The following is a 19,536-nucleotide window of genomic DNA, read 5'->3' on the forward strand; positions in this document are numbered from 1 at the left end:
TGATGGCCATGCTTTCAACATCATTACCATTATCGTCCAGCTCCACCATTTGCAAACCACTAAACTCATATCATTTCTCAAGCCATATGTATCCATATACATAGATATCTGTACATGCCTATATAACTTGTGTATATACATATGTATGAGTATCATTCTCTTTGTCTTATAATTATTCATATGAACATCTTGTAGATAACCACATGATATGTGTAAATTTTTCTTTCTCATACTAACCCAGTTGTTTTGCAGAAAATATGTAAAAAGGGGTATTCTTTGGTGTTGTAAATTTGATTCTACATGTTGTACTAGTTAGACTTTAATGAAAATTTATATTCCTTACTTTAGGTAGAATGAATGAGCATTATAAATATCATGAATTACTTGTTTTCATGCTTTTTCCTTTATTTCTCAAATTCTCACAAATGGTGAAGCACGAATGGCACGTGCACCATTTCATAAAAGGTAAATTAATCCTAAGTTGATGATTTACACCAACGGCCATAGTCAGGGTGTAAACAAGACTTAGGATTTTTATCTTTTATGAAATAACACTGGATCCACATTGGATCCATCTTCAAAAATCATCATATTTTCAAATATTTCCTTCTTTTATTAGAATTTAACTTAAAATTAATTCAAAATATATACCAATGACCATAGTCAGGGTATATTGAGAGTTAATTTCATTTTAAATCCTATAAAAGCACCAAATGTGTTTCATTCTTCACCTGAATCTAAATATAGATTATTTTATAATACATTCAATGACCATAGTCAAGGATGTATTATATTTTTCAATCTTATTTTCATTCATTTGAAGAATGGAAGAGTTTTTCAAAAATCAAATTTTCAAAAATTTAAATTCATTCATCATATAAGATAGAATTGCATCATATTTTCAAAATGTCTTTTTCAAAAACTCCAAGTAATGTAAATACCTTTCTCAATTTATCTTCAATCCTTCTCAAATCCAATTCATTCTTTCAATTTCCAAAATTCTATTTCATTTTTAAATCTCAAAGTTCAATCTAACTTTGAGATTTCAAACTCATTTTTTATTCAAATCAGATTTCAAAGTTCAATTTAACTTTGAAATTCCAATTCATTTTATATTCAAAACTCTAAATCAAAATCAAAGTTCAATTTCAACTTTGAGACTCTTGATTCATCTTTTAAATTCCAAATTCCAAAAATTCAAGGTCTAATTTGGCTTTGAAATTCGTTTGTATATTCAAATTCTAAATTTCAAGTTCAATTTAATCTTCTGAATTTAAATCCAAAATCCACTTTTAGGATCCAGGATTCAACACTCAAAATGGATCTCAGACTTCAGATCCAATCCCTCTTTAGGATCCAGACCCTAATTTCCCATTTGGATCTCAGACTTCAGATCCAAATCCATCTTAGGATCCAGAGTCTAACTCTACATTGGATCTCAGACCTCAAACCCAAATCTATTTTAGGATCCAGAACTCAACCTCCACTTTGGATCTTAGATTTCAGGTCTAAGTCCACTTTAGGATCCAGAATTCAATTTCACTTTTGGATCTCAGACTTCAGATCCAATTCCCCTTTAGGATCCAAACTCCAATTTCACCTTGGATCTCAGAACACAAATTCAAATCCACGTTAGGATCCAGAATCCAACTCTACATTGGATCTCAGATTTCAGATCCATTTCCATTCCAGGATCCAGAATTCAATCACATGTTGGATCGTAGACTTCTGATCCGAATCCATATTAGGATCCAGAACCCAATTTTATCTCGGATCTCAGATCTTAGATCTCAGATCTGAAATCCATCTTTAGATCCAACTCCATTCCCAATTCTGGATTTCAAAATCCGGTTCCATTTTCAGATCTCATCTGAACTCCCTAAATCAATTTATGTTCTTAAATACCATTTGAGTTTCTTAAAATCCAGTCCAAATTTAAAAACTTTAAAATCTAAACTCAAGTATTCATTTCCTTTCCTAAAAACAAATTCAAAATTCAAAATCTATTTCTGACTTTGAAACTTCATTTCCTTTCATTTTAAAACTTCAAGACATTCCTTCTCATTTATTCTTTCAAAATCCTGATTTATTTCAGAGACTTAGAACTCCTCTGATCTATCTCAAGTTCTAAGTTAGATTCAATCATTTCTTTATCAAGTTCATCTCAGAATACTTGGAAAATTTTCAAAACATTCTTTTCAAAAGGTGCATACATTATTGCATTGCACAAGCATGATTCTTTGTGCATTTAGATCTTTTAGGATAAATTCTTAGATTACATTTAGGCAGAGAAAAAGGCATAAATTCGATCCTTGGTTCGATTACCCCTGGTAAAGGCGCCAGGAATGGTCGAACCTCGTACCGACGAGCGAATCCCGTCTCTCCATTTTTTCCCGCAAATTTTCAAAACGGAGGCGAGTTTAAATTTCTAAATTCTTTTCAAATCAAGGTAAAGTGAGACCGCGCAAAATAGTTCCTCTTCTCTCTTTCTTTCTCTTCTTTTCTTTTCTCTCTTTCTTTTCTTTCTTTTATTCTTCTCCTTTCAAAAAGGAGGAGAATAGAGGTTAGAAAAGGAAAAGAGAAGGAAGAGAGAGAAACCAATGAGAGGAAAAATTTTGCGATGATCACACTCCCTCTCCCAAAGAAACGCTTCAGAACTGCCTTCGTTCGCTCCTCTATAATCACTCGAAAGAAATTCAGTCTCTTGCTGTAATCAGGTAAGTCGCCATCTCCCTCCCCTCTTCCATCGGAATTTTTCTTCATCTTTTGAATTTTTGCTTGTTTCTTACCTTATCAAAAGCACGCTCGGTGGTGCTGAGTTGCTCATAGCAACTTCAGTCTACCCCTGTGCGATATTAACAGAGCAATCACGCTCCAACACATTTTTTTTTCTCTCTTCTCTTTTTCTTTTCCTTTTCTTTCTTTTCTTTGTTTTATTCATGCTGTGATTTTGGGCTCCGGCTGTCGGATTCAATAGTCCGACAAGGTTCATCTGAATCCCAGTTCGAATTTCCTGCCGAATTTTTTTCTTTCATTCTGATCTTCTGTAAAATTTAGGGATTTCCTGTATGATATCTGCTTTAATGTCTGATTTTCTTACCTTCGCCGATCATGATATTTCGATTTTTCATTAATTTTACTATAGCTTGATATCACTTAAATCCGATATTGGTTGCAACTCGTTTTAGCAGTTTCTGTCACTTTACATCTATGATCTATGTTGTTACTCTCCTCTACCCGTGCAATTTTGATTTAAATTCATTTGCAATATGCATCTGAAAGTGGTCTCTGCAAGAGGATATCTGATCTGATTCAGGATCAGATCAAGTTCATCTTGTGGAAAGCTTCAGTCGATCTTCTAATTTCCTGTTTTCCGGTGGCTATGAGCATTTTGCTGGTTCTGTGTTTTGAATTTTCTCAAAGCGACGTGCTCTATCCACCCCCTTTAGTTATCACCTAGCTTCGTCATTTATACCCCCTCCCCCTGACTGTTCTCCTGAGTTGTTTTTAGCGTTCTTGCTAATGAATATCCTATTACTGCCAAAAATCTATGTGCCGATGACAACATCGCTCATTTGGCCACTCGAATTTCTGTGACTTAGAGGATTGATCTGATGGCCTCTGATTTTAGTGAAGGCATAAATATAAACGCCATCAATGGTGACAATGGATTGCTGTATCGAGTTCCTAAAAAAAAATTTAGTATCAATGGTGGCATCGGATCTGATGATATTTGTGATGGACAACAGTATCAGATAGGCTACATTGGGTCAAGCTTAAGTATATCATACTTTACTTCAATTTTTCTGTCTCTCTTTCGCAGCCAATGTTGGATTCCATTTGTGATAACCAGCGTGCATCCTGGGTTGCATTTCGATTTTCCCATTTGTTTTTTCTGTTAAAATAGAGGAATTTCATATTGGTTCCCTGTAGAATTCCAATGCCCATTGTGATATAACAATTGTTCTAGATTAAGAGTGAATTCATATTTGATTTGGCTGAAGGCCAACCGAAATCTGATTCATATCTCTGGGATAAGATGCCAATCCACTTGCATCTAGTCTCCTTATGAAATCAGGGTTATGACTTTTCATTTTATCTTGTTAGCTTCATTAGTAACCCTTCTCTGATCCCGACATCTTTCTTTTCCCTGCACACTCACTTAGCACCATCATCAACATTCTATTTGTTTCACAATACTGACTGCTTCTGATCAGTATCATGTACCCTGCTTACCTTCCCACATCAAACACATCAAATACTAAAAAAAAGGGAGTTAGGATCTAAATTGAAATAGAATATTCAGTTATGTTGGGTGTGTGGGTGTTGGGGAACGCTAAACTATGGCTTTGTAGGCTTTGTTCTATCCCTAAGTTATGTTCTCTGTAAAGCCATTTGCCGCTAATGTTTTTTAAGTGTTCATTTGAGTGGCAGAAGTGTTGTTGCTAAACTGTTGGAAGTCTGGAATTTTCTCATACTATAAGCAATATTTTTGCCTTCGAGTGAGATGTGAAAGCACAAGTAGGTTGTGAAAAACCCTCTAAAGAGTCTTTTGGCTTGCCAAGGAAAGCCTCTGCAAAAAGGTACGGCCTAACCTTGTCTTTTGTTAGCCATGTGCCTGTTTGATTCAGCATTATCTGTCTGCAATTCATGTATTGAACATCATACTGAGCGAATCTCTTGGATGCCAAGATAGAGTAGCATCTGCATCCTATTTAAATAGTTGTATCTCATTCTTGCTTATAAGGCATTATTGGCAGCAACTTACCATCATGTCGTTCATGTTCACAGTCCAGCACACACGTCACTCACTGTACATCATAATTCAGCAACCCCCTTTTTTTTTCTACTTTTGTAAGCCCCGCTAAGTTTTCCAGCAGTCCATAAATGTTGTTAAAGTCCTACCAATAATACCCATTGAAGCACAAAATCTAGTCTGGATTTTTTTTTTTTTTTGTAATACATTTCCAGTGAGCAATTTATGCCTAAAAAAAAAGAAGGGAAAATTTTAAGACCTAAGTATAATGTGAACATGGATAATCTCCTCAATATGGTCCTACCAAACCATACTTAGATCCTATATGCAATGATGTCAGCTTAGGACAGAGTCTAGGCTCCTAAGGTTAACATGGAAATGTAGCTGACATATGTTTAGAATAAAGACTTAGATTATATAAAAGCAAAGCAAAGGCATAGATCCAACCGGACGAAGACGAGTCCCATCTCGGTCGACAAAACTGTGATCATCGCAAAATTTTTCCTATTCTCTTTTGGTTTCTCTCTCTTCCTTCTCTTTTCCTTTTCTAACCTCTATTCTCCTCCTTTTTGAAGGGAGTGGAATAAAAGAAAGAAAAAAAAGAGAGAAGAGAAAAGAGAGAAAGAAAGAGAGAGAAGAGGAACTATTTTGCGGGTTTTCACTTGACCTTAATTTGAAAATATTTAGAAATTTAACTCGCCTCCGTTTTGAAAATTTGCGGGAAAATGGAGAGACGGGATTCGCTCGTCGGTACGAGGTTCGACCGTTCCTGGCGCCTTTACCAGAGGTAATCGAACCAATGATCGAATCTATGCCTTTTGCTTTGCCTAAATATCATCTAAGGATTTATTCTAAATCTAAATGCACAAAGAATCATGCTTGTGCAATGCAAAATGTATGCTCTTTTGAAAAACATGTTTTTAAGATTTCCAAGTATTCTGAGATGAACTTGATAAGGGAGTGAAGAAATGGTTGAATCTAACTTAGAACTTGAGATAGATCAGAGAAGTTCTAAGTCTTTTGAAGTAAATCGGAGTTGGAAAAATAAATCTTGATTTTGAGAAAGAATGTTTTGAAGCTTTGAAATGAAAGGAAATGAAGTTTCAAAGTCAAAATCGACTTTGAATTTTAGATTTGAATTTAGAAAAGGAAATGAATACTTGAGATGGAATTGAATTTGGATTTTTAAGTTTGGAATGGATCTGAGGTAATCAAATGGTATTTAAGAATAGAAATGGATGAGATCTGAAAATGGAATTGGATTTGAAATCTAGAATTGGGAATGGAATTGAATCTAAACAGGGATTTAAGATCTGAGATCTGAGATCCGAGATAAAATTGGATTCTGGATCCTAAGATGGATTTGGATCAGAAGTCTAAGATCCAACATGTGATTGAATTCTGGATCCTAAAATGGAACTGGATCTGAAGTCTAAGATCCAAAGTGAAATTGGAGTCTGGATCCTAAAGGAGAATTGGATCTGAAGTCTGAGATCCAAAAGTGGAATTGGACTCTTGATCCTAAAGAGGATTTGGATCTGAAGTCTGAGATCCAATATGAGTGTTGAATCCTGGATCCTAAAGAGGAATTGGAGTTTGTTAAATTCATAAGATGAATCAAGAACTTCCAGTTTTAAAAAAAATGAAATTTAGAATTTGAATCTTGAATATACAGTGAATTTCAAAATCAAATTAGACCTTGAATTTTGAAGTTTGAATTTGAAATTTAGAAGATGAAGGGAATCTCAAAGTTAAATTGAACTTTGGATTTGATTTGGAGTATTTGAACATAAATGAATTTGGAATTTCAAAGTCAAATTGAACTTTGAAATCTGATTTGAATTTGAATATAAAAATGACTTTGAAATTTCAAAGCTAAATTGAACTTTGAGATTGACAATGAAATTGATTTTGAAAATGAAAAGAATGAATTGGATTTTATAAGAATTGAAGATAGATTGAGGAAAATATTTACATCACTTGGAGTTTTTGAAAAAGGAGTTTTGAAAGTATGATGCAGTTCTATCTTAAATGATGAATGAATTTGAATTTTTGAAATTTGGATTTTGAAAAGCTATTTCATTCTTTAAATGAATTAAAATAAGATTGAAAACATAATACATCCTTGACTATGGTCATTGAATGTATTATATAATAATCTATATTTAAATTCAGGTGAAGAATGAAACACATTTGGTGCTTTTATAGAATTTAAAATGAAATTAACTCTCAATATACCCTGACTATGGCCATTGGTATATATTTTGAATTAATTTTAAGTTAAGTTCTGATAAAAGAAGAAAATATTTAAGGAAAATATGATGAATTTTGAAAACGGATCCAGTGTGGATCGAGTGTTATTTCGTAAAAGATAAAAATCCTAAGTTTTGTCCACACCCTGACTATGGCCATTGATGTGGATCATCAACTTAGGATAGATTTACCTCTTACGAAGTGGTGCACGTGCCATTCGTGTTTCACCAATGTGATATTTTGAGAAATAAAGGAAAAGATGCATGGAAACAGGCAATTTATGATTTTATAATGCTCATTCATTCTACCTAAGATGGGAAATGTAAATTCTTATTCAAATCTAACTATTACAACTTGAATCTGGTTAAAATATTGAAAGAATCTCCAAGAAGGTAGATATTTTCATGTATTTCCTGCAAAATATTGAGTTAGCATAGGATAAGATATGGAAATATACAAAAAAAACCAAAAAATACCCTATGAAGGGCCAATGTTCACATGGTTATGCATATGATGAAATGTAAATATACCTACGACTATACAATGGAGAAATCTATCTACTTTGATGCATAGATTCATGAAAAGGATTATATAAACGTATATATATGGTATACTAGACTAGTGAGAAAGTGTGTTAATGAATATATACAAAGGGGTATGAATATGCAACATGCTTATACAGGAGTGGCAGCAGGTCGGGTGCAGGGATGGATGAAAATCAATTGATACACAAACATCATAACAGAAATTTCAACATCGGGTGATTTCATTGATGGATCAAAATCGATTTCATAAGGAACTGATGGTGAGATCTAGGATGAACCAGAGTAACAGATCTCTTGGTGAGGCCCTTCTGGTTTCTTTGTACAATGATGATGAATAGTAGTTATACTTTAAGGATTACTTTCACAGCTTGATCCACCAGCATGGGGAAATAAACTACCTTGGGATCGACCTCAGGCTTGATGTAATTACTGAGGATTTTGTACTAACCTGCTGGCTTTGAATGGTGGCCTGGTAGTGAGGAAAAAAGAGGTGGCTAATGAGCTGAGGGGCAGCTGGATAATGCCATGAAAAGATATGACAAGATGGGGGAAGATGGTGGTATGCATGGCAGCTCTTTACGTGACTGAAGATGTAAGAAGAAGCATAATCATGCTTCTTTTTCTGTACTGCTATAGGCTCAAAGGAACTGCAGTTTTGCTGCAAATAAAACTATAGCTGAGATTGGGATGGGGAATGGGAGTGAACTAGATGAGTGAAGTGGCGAAATGTGGCAAATGATAAGCAGCTGAACATGGTGACAGCAAGGTGTGTTGCAGCAAACGTAAGTGGTGCTAGTGTGGCAGTAGTTGCAGGAAATAGTGTTGATGGTATTGAAGGCTGGGCAAGGTGAAGTATACGTGAGGTGTGGGGTAATAAGATGTATTTTTGTGCAACAGGCTACAGCAATGTTCAGCATTGTTGTAGATATCTAAAGAGAAAGAAAATGCAGTAATGCACTGGCGCTGCTGTAGATGATGAACATTGTGCAGGTAAGTGAATACTGAAAGTAGGTGATGGCCATAAGGTAGGTGTGCAGGGGTGAAGAAGTGTAACACAAGGTGATAAAATGGAAGTGGAAGGCTATTATGCAACACGTAAAGGGGTATGTAGCAGTGAAAAACAGTGATATTATGTGGTAGCTGGTGTGTGCACAACGGAAAGTGTTGACAAGAGATATGCAGATGAGTGTACAGGTGGTATGAACATTGGGATGGAGAAGCGAAATGGTGTGTTGTTGTGTAAGTGAAGTGAGGTGATGTTGTAACAATACACCTAAGAAGCTCCAGTCACTAAAATTTTCTGTGAAGTGCAGGTGATGTACTATAGGTGATTGGGTGTGAAAGTGTAAGTGAAGAGGTGATAGGTGGTGTAGGACAGTAACTAATGTCAGTGGAGGTGCTTGTGAAGCAAAGGGACGGCTAACAGGTGCTATATGACAGGTAATGGATAAGTATGTGGTTGGACTAAGCACATATAAAAAAAATTACATACCGCATACAGGAAAGAAGAAAAAAAAAAAAAAAAAAAAAGGGGAAATGCTCTGTAAGTTATGGCTGGTGCTTGTTACTAAGGGAGATGGAGCGAGTGATAGTGTAGAGGCAATGTGCTAGGAAAAAGGTGAAGTTGAGTGTATGGTGATGTGCCACATGCTGCTGAAGATGAAATGACAAGCACGAATGGTGAATACAGTGTAAGAAATGCAAGTGTGGGCACATGTATTGATATGAATATTGACAGCAATTGCAAATGCAATAACATATCATTTTCTGCAAAATGGCTTCATCAACAATAACTGATTGGCCTTGGCAGCAGCGGTTCAATGTGTTGATTTTAGCATGAGTTCATTGGTAAATCGTCAGAAACATGAATTGTCAACTAACAAAATCACTTCACGGTAACCATATTCCCTCTTTTTTTTTTTTTTAGCAGCATCCACTTTGATGCACTCAGTCAGCTCATCAGGTTCTGAGCATTTGGTTTCTGAAGCTGGAAACTTTAATTGCACCTCTGGGCAAAAAATCAAACAACAAACTGACCATACATACTTCCACTACAATGGATGCGTAACTCTGCTGGAGTTCTTAATTATAAGCCGCAAAACCAGAAAAACAGGGACCGCTGCATCATGCCATCTGTGAAGCATACATCCCTCAACTAAACAAAAAAAAAAATGATAACAATCCAGAAATTGTATGCATTGCACGTATTACACAGAGTGAAAAGTTGAAACCACACAGGACTAGAGATTTTCCTGTATTGTTCCCATTATATGCAACAAATTTGATATGATAAAGCAACGAATTCCAGACATTCCTCATCAACTTACCATTATACGCAGGAGCCAAATCTTACAGGAGATGGAAACTTCAGCATATTAGAGTTTCAAACTAAGGTTATATGATAATAATAAAAGGGATGCCTAGCAAATGTTGTTGCTGCATCACCCAGCATAGGCGTGCTCTGATTATTGCGGGATTGAATCAAATCCTGGCATGTGAGAAATGCAACAAACGACTAGCTTGCAGAACCTAAATCAGAAAATCTCAGACATATCGGTGAGAATGAGGTCAACAATGAAATGCTGGATCAAATCAAAGATAAATAAAATGGATTGGATATAATACTGAGGATTGTATACAAGCGAACACCTATGAATGAGGTATATTACGGAAGGAAAAGGTGCAAAATCATCGGATCTAACCTGTAATGGCATAAACAAGTATTTGAAAGAAGAAAAAAAAAATTCAGGAACGAATGGTAAAGAAATGGAAAATCGATACCATTAGTAGAACATTAAGGTCAAAAATAAAATAAAATAAAATAAAATAAATAAAAAGCAATGGAAACAGGAAACTAAAGGAAATTTGTAAATGGAAAAGTCCAGGAAAATGGAAATCAAATGTACGAATGAAGACATTCCATTAATTTTGCACCATGTAGATCGGTCTTACCATCATCAAACCCACATTGCGGGAGGTGCTTCAACAAGAGAAAGACAAATAAAATAAAATAAAAGGGGAAGTAAGGAAATCAGAAACTATAGGAGGTGAAATGGGAACTCGACAATCATAAAAGAATCGAAACCGAAAGAGGAAAGGTAAGATAAACTTATATATAAATTGATATTCATAACATAGATGAATCGGCGATGCCATTGCGAGGCATCGTCAGTCATCAGCATGTAAGAATAGATAAAAGAAAGTCTAATATAAACTTTATACAAGGATAAACATCAGAAATGATTTATATTGATGCAGAAACATAGATGATAAAGATGAAAATAAAGAGAAAAGAACCCCAAAAACAGGCGTTAAAATTTCATGAGGATCAGGAGATACCAGGGGTAGGTGAAGAATTCTTACTTGATTACAGAAGTTCTGAAGGAAGAAAAGAGAAAGTAGTCAGGAGAAAAGTGGGAAACGGATGCTTCTGTAGTTCTCGTACTTCACTGATGTTCGATCAATCGGATTGCTTGAAAATCCAGGAGTGGTGAGAGCGGATCGTGAAGAAGGAAGGAAGTGCAAATGGGGAGAGGTAGAAGACGATCAAGAAGAGGGCAATGAGAAGAGCACATGGGGAGGCAGAAGACGGATCCGAATCCTTTTGCTTGCTCTCCTCTTAAAGGGAAAGAGGAGCCTTCGAGAGAGGGAGGTGGTTGAAGATCAGGGGCTGAGGGAGAAGGAGTTTGTTTTGAGGATGAAGGGTATGCAAGAGAGAGGGGAAGTGCGCGGGAGTGATCCGTTGTGGATTTTCCAAAATTTCCAAAAGTTCCAAAAGAAGACCCCCTTTGAAAGAATTTTTGTAAAAAGAGTGGTTCAAGAGAGGTTTTTGGCAAAAATTCAATTTTTCAAATTTTAAAACCTTTGCTTTTCCCAATCTTTTCGATTTTTGCATCATTTTCCATTTTTTTGTAGTTTTGTAGTAGAAAGCTAAGATTTAAAAAGAAAACTAAGTTTTAAACACTAGAATTTTTTTTGTATTTTTCTGAGAGATATTTACAAAAGTATTTTTCTGAGAATTTCCGACCATTTCATGGAAATTTCTTTAGAAGAATGGGTTTGGACCCAGGTTTTGAGAAAATGTTCGAGTTTTGACACTTGAATCGAGAAATACAATGTGGTGGATCCAAACGGATGTTGAATGGACTGTCCGAGCTATTTAAAGGCTATTTTTGGTATTTTCTATAATTTAAATTTAAAATTTGAACAATGAGACTCGGATTTGGATATGGACAATGGATCCAGATCAGAAATCAATTTAAACATATAAAATGAATTTAATTTCAGTAAAACTTGAGAAATGAACTGGAATTTATATTCAAAAGTGGCTTAATTTCTCAGAAAATGATATTAAGGGCAAAAAGGGAATATTTAAAAGATTTTGAAAAATTTGGGGTGTTTACAGATGCCCCTCTTTGCTACTAAGCCGGTTGAAAGCCGAGCTTAGTGGCAAAGAAAACACTCTAAATTTTGAAAAATGCCCCAGTCAACAGATCTGAACTGGGTGTGGAAGAAATTTTTTTTTTTTTTTGAAAGACATGGTTTCAGGCTTAATATCTTATCCTGAATGGCTTGAGGTTGCGAAATCCTCGACCATGATATGAGGAAATCGTGATGGGACTTTGGGTGAAGATCCCGAAATGATGAAAGGTAAGAATTTAGATCAAGTCTTGTGGGCGAGACAAGATCAATCTTTTGAAATGACTCAGGTTTTGCCCTTAACCTGGATGGGACGAAGATATATCAAAATGACCTGAATGGGGAAAGGAATATATGAGGACTTTAATGGGACATTTATGAGAGAAGGCCTTGTGAGATGGAGCTCAAATGGGATCCTGTCCTGGATGGATACACAAATCATGGATTCCTTGATGGGAAGGACCATGATGGGACTTGGAAGGAAACACCTCGTTGAAACAAGAGAGACTCATTGAAATGAGATTCAGGTTTAACCGAAACCTGAAGAAGGAAGATACCCCGTGATATGAGGTTCAGGCTTAACCCTTAACCTGAAGGGGACGACCAAAATGGAATCCTCGAATGAAGAAACCATTATAGGACCTTCGGAGTTTGGACGAACAAATCCGAAAGGGGTTTGCGAAAGGAGGAAGAAAATGGGGCTCCCTAAAGCTTTGAAAAAGGGATGAACTTGGATGTCTCATTGCTGAGACTAAATCAGCTTTTGAATTTAATGACCTCTCGCAGGGAGTACAGGTTTTGACCCTTAACCTGAGTGGGAACAACCATACGGATTTCTCGAAACCGTGATGGGACAGGAGAGATATTTCAACTGAATGGGGTAATTCTTCCGGGGAATGTAAGAGATGAACGATGAATAAGGTAACAGGAGGTGAATCTTTCGATGGTGTGAAAGATGAATAAGGCGAACCTTTTATCAAGGAGACGAATCTCTTGACAAGGCAAAAGATGGAGGAGGGCAAATCCTTTGGACAGAATAAGGCAAATGTGAAAGATGATGAAGATGGCAATAGTAAGGAGAAGGTGAAATGTGAAATATGAAGATGGCAATAGTAAGGAGAAGGTGAAATGTGAAATATGAAGAAGGCAATCCTTTTAACAGGGAGAAGGTAAAATGTAAGATATGAAGAAGGCAATCCTTTTAACAAGGAGAAGGCAAGTCTCTCGACAAAGCGAAAGACGAGGAAGGCGATCATTTAATCAAGGAGAAAGGCAAATCTTTTGACAACGCAAAAAGACAGGGAAGGTGATCCTTTTATCAAGGAGAAGGCGAGTCTTTCGACAAAGCGAAAGATGGAGAAGGCAATCCTTTCATTAAGGAGAAGGCGAGTCTTACGACAGAGCGAAAGACGGGGAAGGCAATCCTTTTATCAAGGAGAAGGCGAGTCTCTCAATAGAGCGAAAGACGAAGAAGGCAATCCTTTTGTCAAGGAGAAGGCAAGTCTCTCGACAAAGCGAAAGACGGGGAAGGCGATCCTTTTATCAAGGAGAAGGCGAGTCTCTCAATAGAGCGAAAGACGAAGAAGGCAATCCTTTTGTCAAGGAGAAGGCAAGTCTCTCGACAAAGCGAAAGACGGGGAAGGCGATCCTTTTATCAAGGAGAAGGCGAGTCTCTCAATAGAGTGAAAGACGAAGAAGGCAATCCTTTTATCAAGGTGAAGGCGAGTCTCTCGACAAAGCGAAAGACGGAGAAGGCAATCCTTTTTAGAAAAAGAGAAGGCGAGTCTCTCGACAAAGCGAAAGACGGGGAAGGCAATCCTTTCATCAAGGAGAAGGTGAGTCTTTCGACAAAGCGAAAGACGGAGAAGGCAATCCTTTTTAGAAAAGGAGAAGGCAAGTCTCTCGACAAAGCAAAAGACAGGGAAGGCAACACCAAGATGTATCAAAACAGATGTCAAGTTCTTATTTCTTTATCAGGAAAGCTGGAAAATTTTGCCAAAATGATAAAATTTTCAGTTGCTTCAAGGTAATTTTAAGGTAGGCACTTTTTGGAAGATGTTCCCTTTTCCACCTAGAGTATTACCCCCAACTAGGTTAACTCTATAGAATCCAGGATCAAAGTCAAATTTAGTTGTTGGTCTTCTTCAAGGATGCTATCAATTTCCTTGATATGAAAGGAGAGGAAATATTCTTAGTTTCATAAAAGTAATTAAATGAGAAGATATTGATAGAAGAATTTTACATAGATGAAGAAGATTCTTTGCAGTTTGGGCAGTTTGATATCCTGGGCATTTTCTCATGATGATCTTTTTGCACTCTTTTGAGTCATGGGGCTTTCTTGGGCTTTTACATCATCCTTCATTTTGGAGATGTCCTGACTTTTCTCTCTTTTTCAGGGAAGGGTACGTCATAAACTCCTTCATCTTGGAGATGTTCCGATCCTTCATTTATCTTAGGGATTATATATGATGGTATTGGCTCAAAGGTACTTAGATGATAGCTGCAATCAAATATCTTTTAGCGTTTGTCGGTAGGTCCATCACATCCGCCTTCATCTCGATGGTGATCCGAACTTTCCCTGGAAGGATCCGTCACAAACTCCGTCATCTTGGAGATGTTTCAAATCTTCTTTAGCCCCGGGGGTCTACTCGCTTAATTCGCCTTCATCTTGACGACAATTGAGAGATCCCCTTTGCGGATATTTGATTTGCAGCTTAGCTGACTTGAGGAGACATGAATTGGGTAGGTTCTTTTCTGACTGCCCAGGATATTTCCACTGTCTTAATGCCAAAGAATAATCTTTAAGAATGTGCCATAGCTATGATCAATATCAGCTCATTCATGGCTCTTCAGCATCATTGAATATTTCCTTTACCGGTCATGTCGAAGATTTTTTCTTCATCCTCTTGGTTGACCAACAGAAAATTTGGAGTTTGAGCCTTTCTTCACAGAAGCTTCACCCTTTTGGAAGGAATACTTAAGGAGATTTGAAGAAATTCTTTATGTAATAAAAGTTTGAGATCAACAACTATTTTATGGCAATTTGGCAAGATATTCCTGAAATCCTTTGATGATGAAACCTTTGCTTAACATCAAATTTTGACACATCAGTGGGATTCTGGGGAAGAATCCAACATGAGATTGAATTCTGAAGGTAAATGTGAATTTAAAGTTCTGAAGGTAAGCTTGATATAAAACTGGATTTTGAAGGTAATCCTTTGAAAAGAGTATCAGGACTCGGATTCTACAAGGATAACAGGGAAATTCGAGTAAAACTCAAATTTTCAAAGGAAAACTGGGAGGTTTGAGTCGGGGCTCGAATCTCAAAGGAAAACTTGAAAGTTCATTTATCGAAGGCAAGAAAACTCGAGATAAAACTCAAATTTTCGAAGGACAGCAAGAACGTTCGAGTCAGGGCTCAAATCTCAAAGGAAAACTTGAAAATTCATTTATTGAAGGCAAGAAAACTTGAGACAAAACTCAAATTTTCGAAGGGAAGCAGGAAGGTTCGAGTCAGGGCTCAAATCTCAAAGGAAAACTTGAAAGTTCATTTATTGAAGGCAAGAAAACTTGAGACAAAACTCAAATTTTCGAAGGGAAGCAGGAAGGTTCGAGTCAGGGCTCGAATCAAAATTTTGAAGGTTTATTTACTGAAGGCAAGAAAATTTAAAACTCAAATTTTTGAAGGAAAGTTGGAAAGTTCGGGCCAGGGCCCGAATTTCAAGGGAAAACTGGAAAGGTTCAGATTTGTGAAGGAACAGAAGACTTGAGTAAAAACCCAAACCTTCGAGGGAGAATTGAAAAATTCGAGTCAAGGCTCGAATCTCAAAGGAAAGAGTTGGAAGTTCGAGTCGAAAACTCGAATCTTCAAAGGAGAGTTAATGAGAATGGATAGAAGAAGACTGGCAGAATTTAAGGAAAATCGAGGAAAGATTGTAACATGAAGGCTTGAATTTGAGACTTGAATGACCCGAAGATCGACATTGGATTTAGAGCTCTGATTTTTTATGAAGGGTCAGTGCAAAAGACTAATCCTGAGAGGCTAACTGATCGGTCAGCCAGGCACTAGCATGAGTGCTAGGCTTACCTGTATGAGTACTGAATTCTTAAAAAATGCCCCAGTGTAAGTACTGGGTTTTCTGATGGAGATTTGAAGAAAAAGGGGACACCGACATTCTTTAAGATACTTGAGATTTGAGCAAGAATGATTGTCGGTGTTTTCAGGATTTTCCCTTATCCTGAAGGGGAAATGGAATAGACATTTGATGAGAATTTAGAAAGGAATGATTCAGGTTTACTCCTTAACCTGAAAGGGGAGAAAAATAAAATTTATAAAAATGGAGAAGAAGAAAGGAAAGAAATTTTGAAAATTTATTTTGGAAAGAAATTCTCACAGGTAGCATTGTTGCTCCTATGAGGGGTTTCAGGATTATCCTTTTATCCTGATTTTAAGAAAAGTAAAATGAAGGAAAATTGATATAAATCTAGAGAATCAATAAAGATTGGCAAAACTTGTATTTACAAAAGAATCCTCATAGGTAGCATTGTGGCTCCTACGAGGGGTTTCAGGATTGTCCCTTATCCTGAATGGGAACACCTCGGACAACGAGGGTCAGGTTTATCCCTTAACCTGAGCGGGAAAAATAAGAATAAAGGAAATACCTCATGGGAAAGAGGCATCAGGTTTATCCCTTAACCTGAAAGGGTATAAGAATTTGATAAAATTTTAATGGAATTCGAGAAAATATTTGATAAACTTGATAAAACTTGATAAAATTGATATAAACTTGACAAAAATGTGAATAAAATGAATGAAACTGATAAAAAATATAAAATTTAACTGAAATTTTATAAGATTTAAGAGGAAAAGGAGTTTTTCTGATCCTGCCTGCATATGGGATCTTGAAAGGAAAATGTTCATTTAAAGGTAAGTGAAAAATCATTTTGGGAAGAAAATCTACCATAAGAAGAATGATCAGTGCGAGAACTGATCCTTCAAATCAAACACGATAGATCATCATGAGGGTCAAATTTTGAAGGCAGTGGTTTGAAAATATATTTTTTTAAAGAAGAAGATCAACAATAGATCTGATTTCTAAAAATAACAGTTCGAAATTGATAATAAGATCAATACAAGGGTTGATCTTTGAAGGTAATGCTTAAAAAAAACCAATCTTGGAAGGTAAGACCAACACAGGGTCGATTTTTTAGTATAATGATTTAAAAAACCCATTTTTAGGAGATAAGACCAATGCAAGGATTGATCTTTGAATGTAATGATTTATAACCCACTTTGAAAGATAAGATCAACGAGAGGGTTGATCTTTGAATATGACAGTTTGAAAAACCAAACTTGGAAGACAAGACCAACACAGGGGTTGATCTTTGACTATAATGATTTAAAATCAATTTTTGGGAGATGAGACCGATGCCAGGATTGATCTCTGAATATAACGTTTTGGAAAACCACTTTTTGGAAAATATGATCAACACAAGATTTGAGATCTATTTTGGAAGATAAGACCAACACAAGGGTTGATCCTTCAATGCGATGGTTTAAAAACCTATTTTGGAAAACATGATCAACACGAGGGTTGATTTTCAATGCAATGGTTCGAAAACCTATTTTTGAAAACATGATCAACACGAGGGTTGATTTTCAATGCAATGGTTCGAAAACCTATTTTTAAAAACATGATCAACATGAGGGTTGATTTTTGAACGAAGCTTGGACCGAAGAATATTTGAACTCTTTGGTCATAACGGAGACTTTTTGAAATTTCATGATTTTTTTGAAAAGGCCCTCATAGGTAATATCATTTCTCTCATGAATGATGTTAGGATTGGTCCCGCATTCTGAAAAGAACAGGAATTTAAATGTGGTTTTAATAGAAGCCGATGAAGAGCTTTTTGAAATATACATTTTCAAAAGCAAATGCCCCTATGTGGCAGAGGAAGAAAGTATTGTGATATTAGAGATATAAAGAAAAATTGACATTTCATTGACGAGCAAAACTGATAACAAAGAACTGAAATATTTACAAGTATTTGGACCAAAAGGTCACAAAAGGACTGGACTGACTGGCCCCCTACAAGGTGACTTGGCAAAAAGGGAAAAGGTAGGAGAATTCTGACATCTTCAGTCTTCTGAGTAGCCGGGGAGAGATTTGGTCATGACGGCTAGGTCATCTTCCTCTTCATCTTCAGCAAAGAGATTCTTGTCGACGCAATCCTGAACAATATTTTTGAAGACGAAGCAGTGATTGGTGTCATGCCCCACTGCTCGATGGAACTTGCAGAACTGATTTGTGAACCTTCCCATGACCGTGGGAGGATCTGTGACTTTCGGGAGTTTAACCAATCCTTTGGTCAGCATGAATTCAAGGGCTTCTTCGAGCGTTTGCTTCAGAGGAGTGAACTCACGATCATTACTCCAACCTTCGTGCTTTATCTTTTCCTTTTGCGGAAGGTTAGACTGAGACGACTTGTTACTTTGCTTGGAAGACTTTTCCCTTTGAGCTGCGCCGTGGTTCTGACCATTCTTGCTGTCATTTCTGTTTCTTCCGCTGTTATCAAGATTATTGCTAGAGGTATCAGCTGCATGAGTGAACTGCGCTTTCTTTTTCTGGTCTTGGATATTTTTGGCCAGAGGCATGCCCTCGTAAAGCCCACTTTTTATTTCTGCTTCGAGCCATTCGGCTCGCTCAATTAATTTGATAAAGGATTTTGCTGGAGAAGTGGCAATGAGGCTTCTCAGGGGCTGAGAGAAATTGCTGAGGATTATTTGCAATGCATGTTCCTCTGGAATGGGAACTTTCATCTTGTTGCAGGTACTTCTCCACCTGTGGATGAACTCTCCTGCTCTTTCAGTCTCATTCTGCTTTAAATTGTAAAGGTGATTGAGCGTAGGTGAAACCTCAGTGTTGAATAGAAAACGCTCTATGAACAAATTGACTACTTTATCGAACTCTCGTAGTTCGATAGGATTGATGTGGTCCGCATACCACCTGGCTGCTATACCCTCCAGACTGCGGGGAAAGCAAATGAACAGAGCCCTGTTGTCTTTTCTGAAACGGCTGCACTCTGCATAAAATGTGGCTAAGTGGGCTTTAGGGTTGCCAGTCCCGTCAAATTTGAGAAACTTGCGGGGAAGATTCTCCAAATTATCATCCCCATCTAGACCATCATAAAAATCTTCGCCGGTGTAGGTCTGCATGCCCTTACCCTTGGCTTGAATGTCCTTGATTGCTCGACTCATTTCCTTCATCTGCTTGCTCATCAGATCTTCTGCTGGAGCCCCAGATTTGGGCTTGTTGACGGATTCAGGCTCTTCTGCAGCTATTTTTACGGACTGCCTTGGAGGATTTTGTTTGTAGACAATCTGCTCTTCCTCTTCTGACTCTTCCTCGACTGACTCTGATTCCTCCAAAGTAGTGTCTGACTGCACCTTCTTTTTGATGATTCTGATTGTCTTTTTCACAGGCTTCTTCTTCAGCTTGCTTTTAGGAACTGTCTCTTTCAGCTTGGCCTTGGCTTGTTCTGACATCATCCTCGCCATCATCT

The sequence above is a fragment of the Nuphar pumila genome, chromosome 13, assembly GCF_984573655.1.
Source record: "Nuphar pumila chromosome 13, dmNupPumi1.hap1.1, whole genome shotgun sequence".
Classification (NCBI taxonomy): domain Eukaryota; kingdom Viridiplantae; phylum Streptophyta; class Magnoliopsida; order Nymphaeales; family Nymphaeaceae; genus Nuphar; species Nuphar pumila.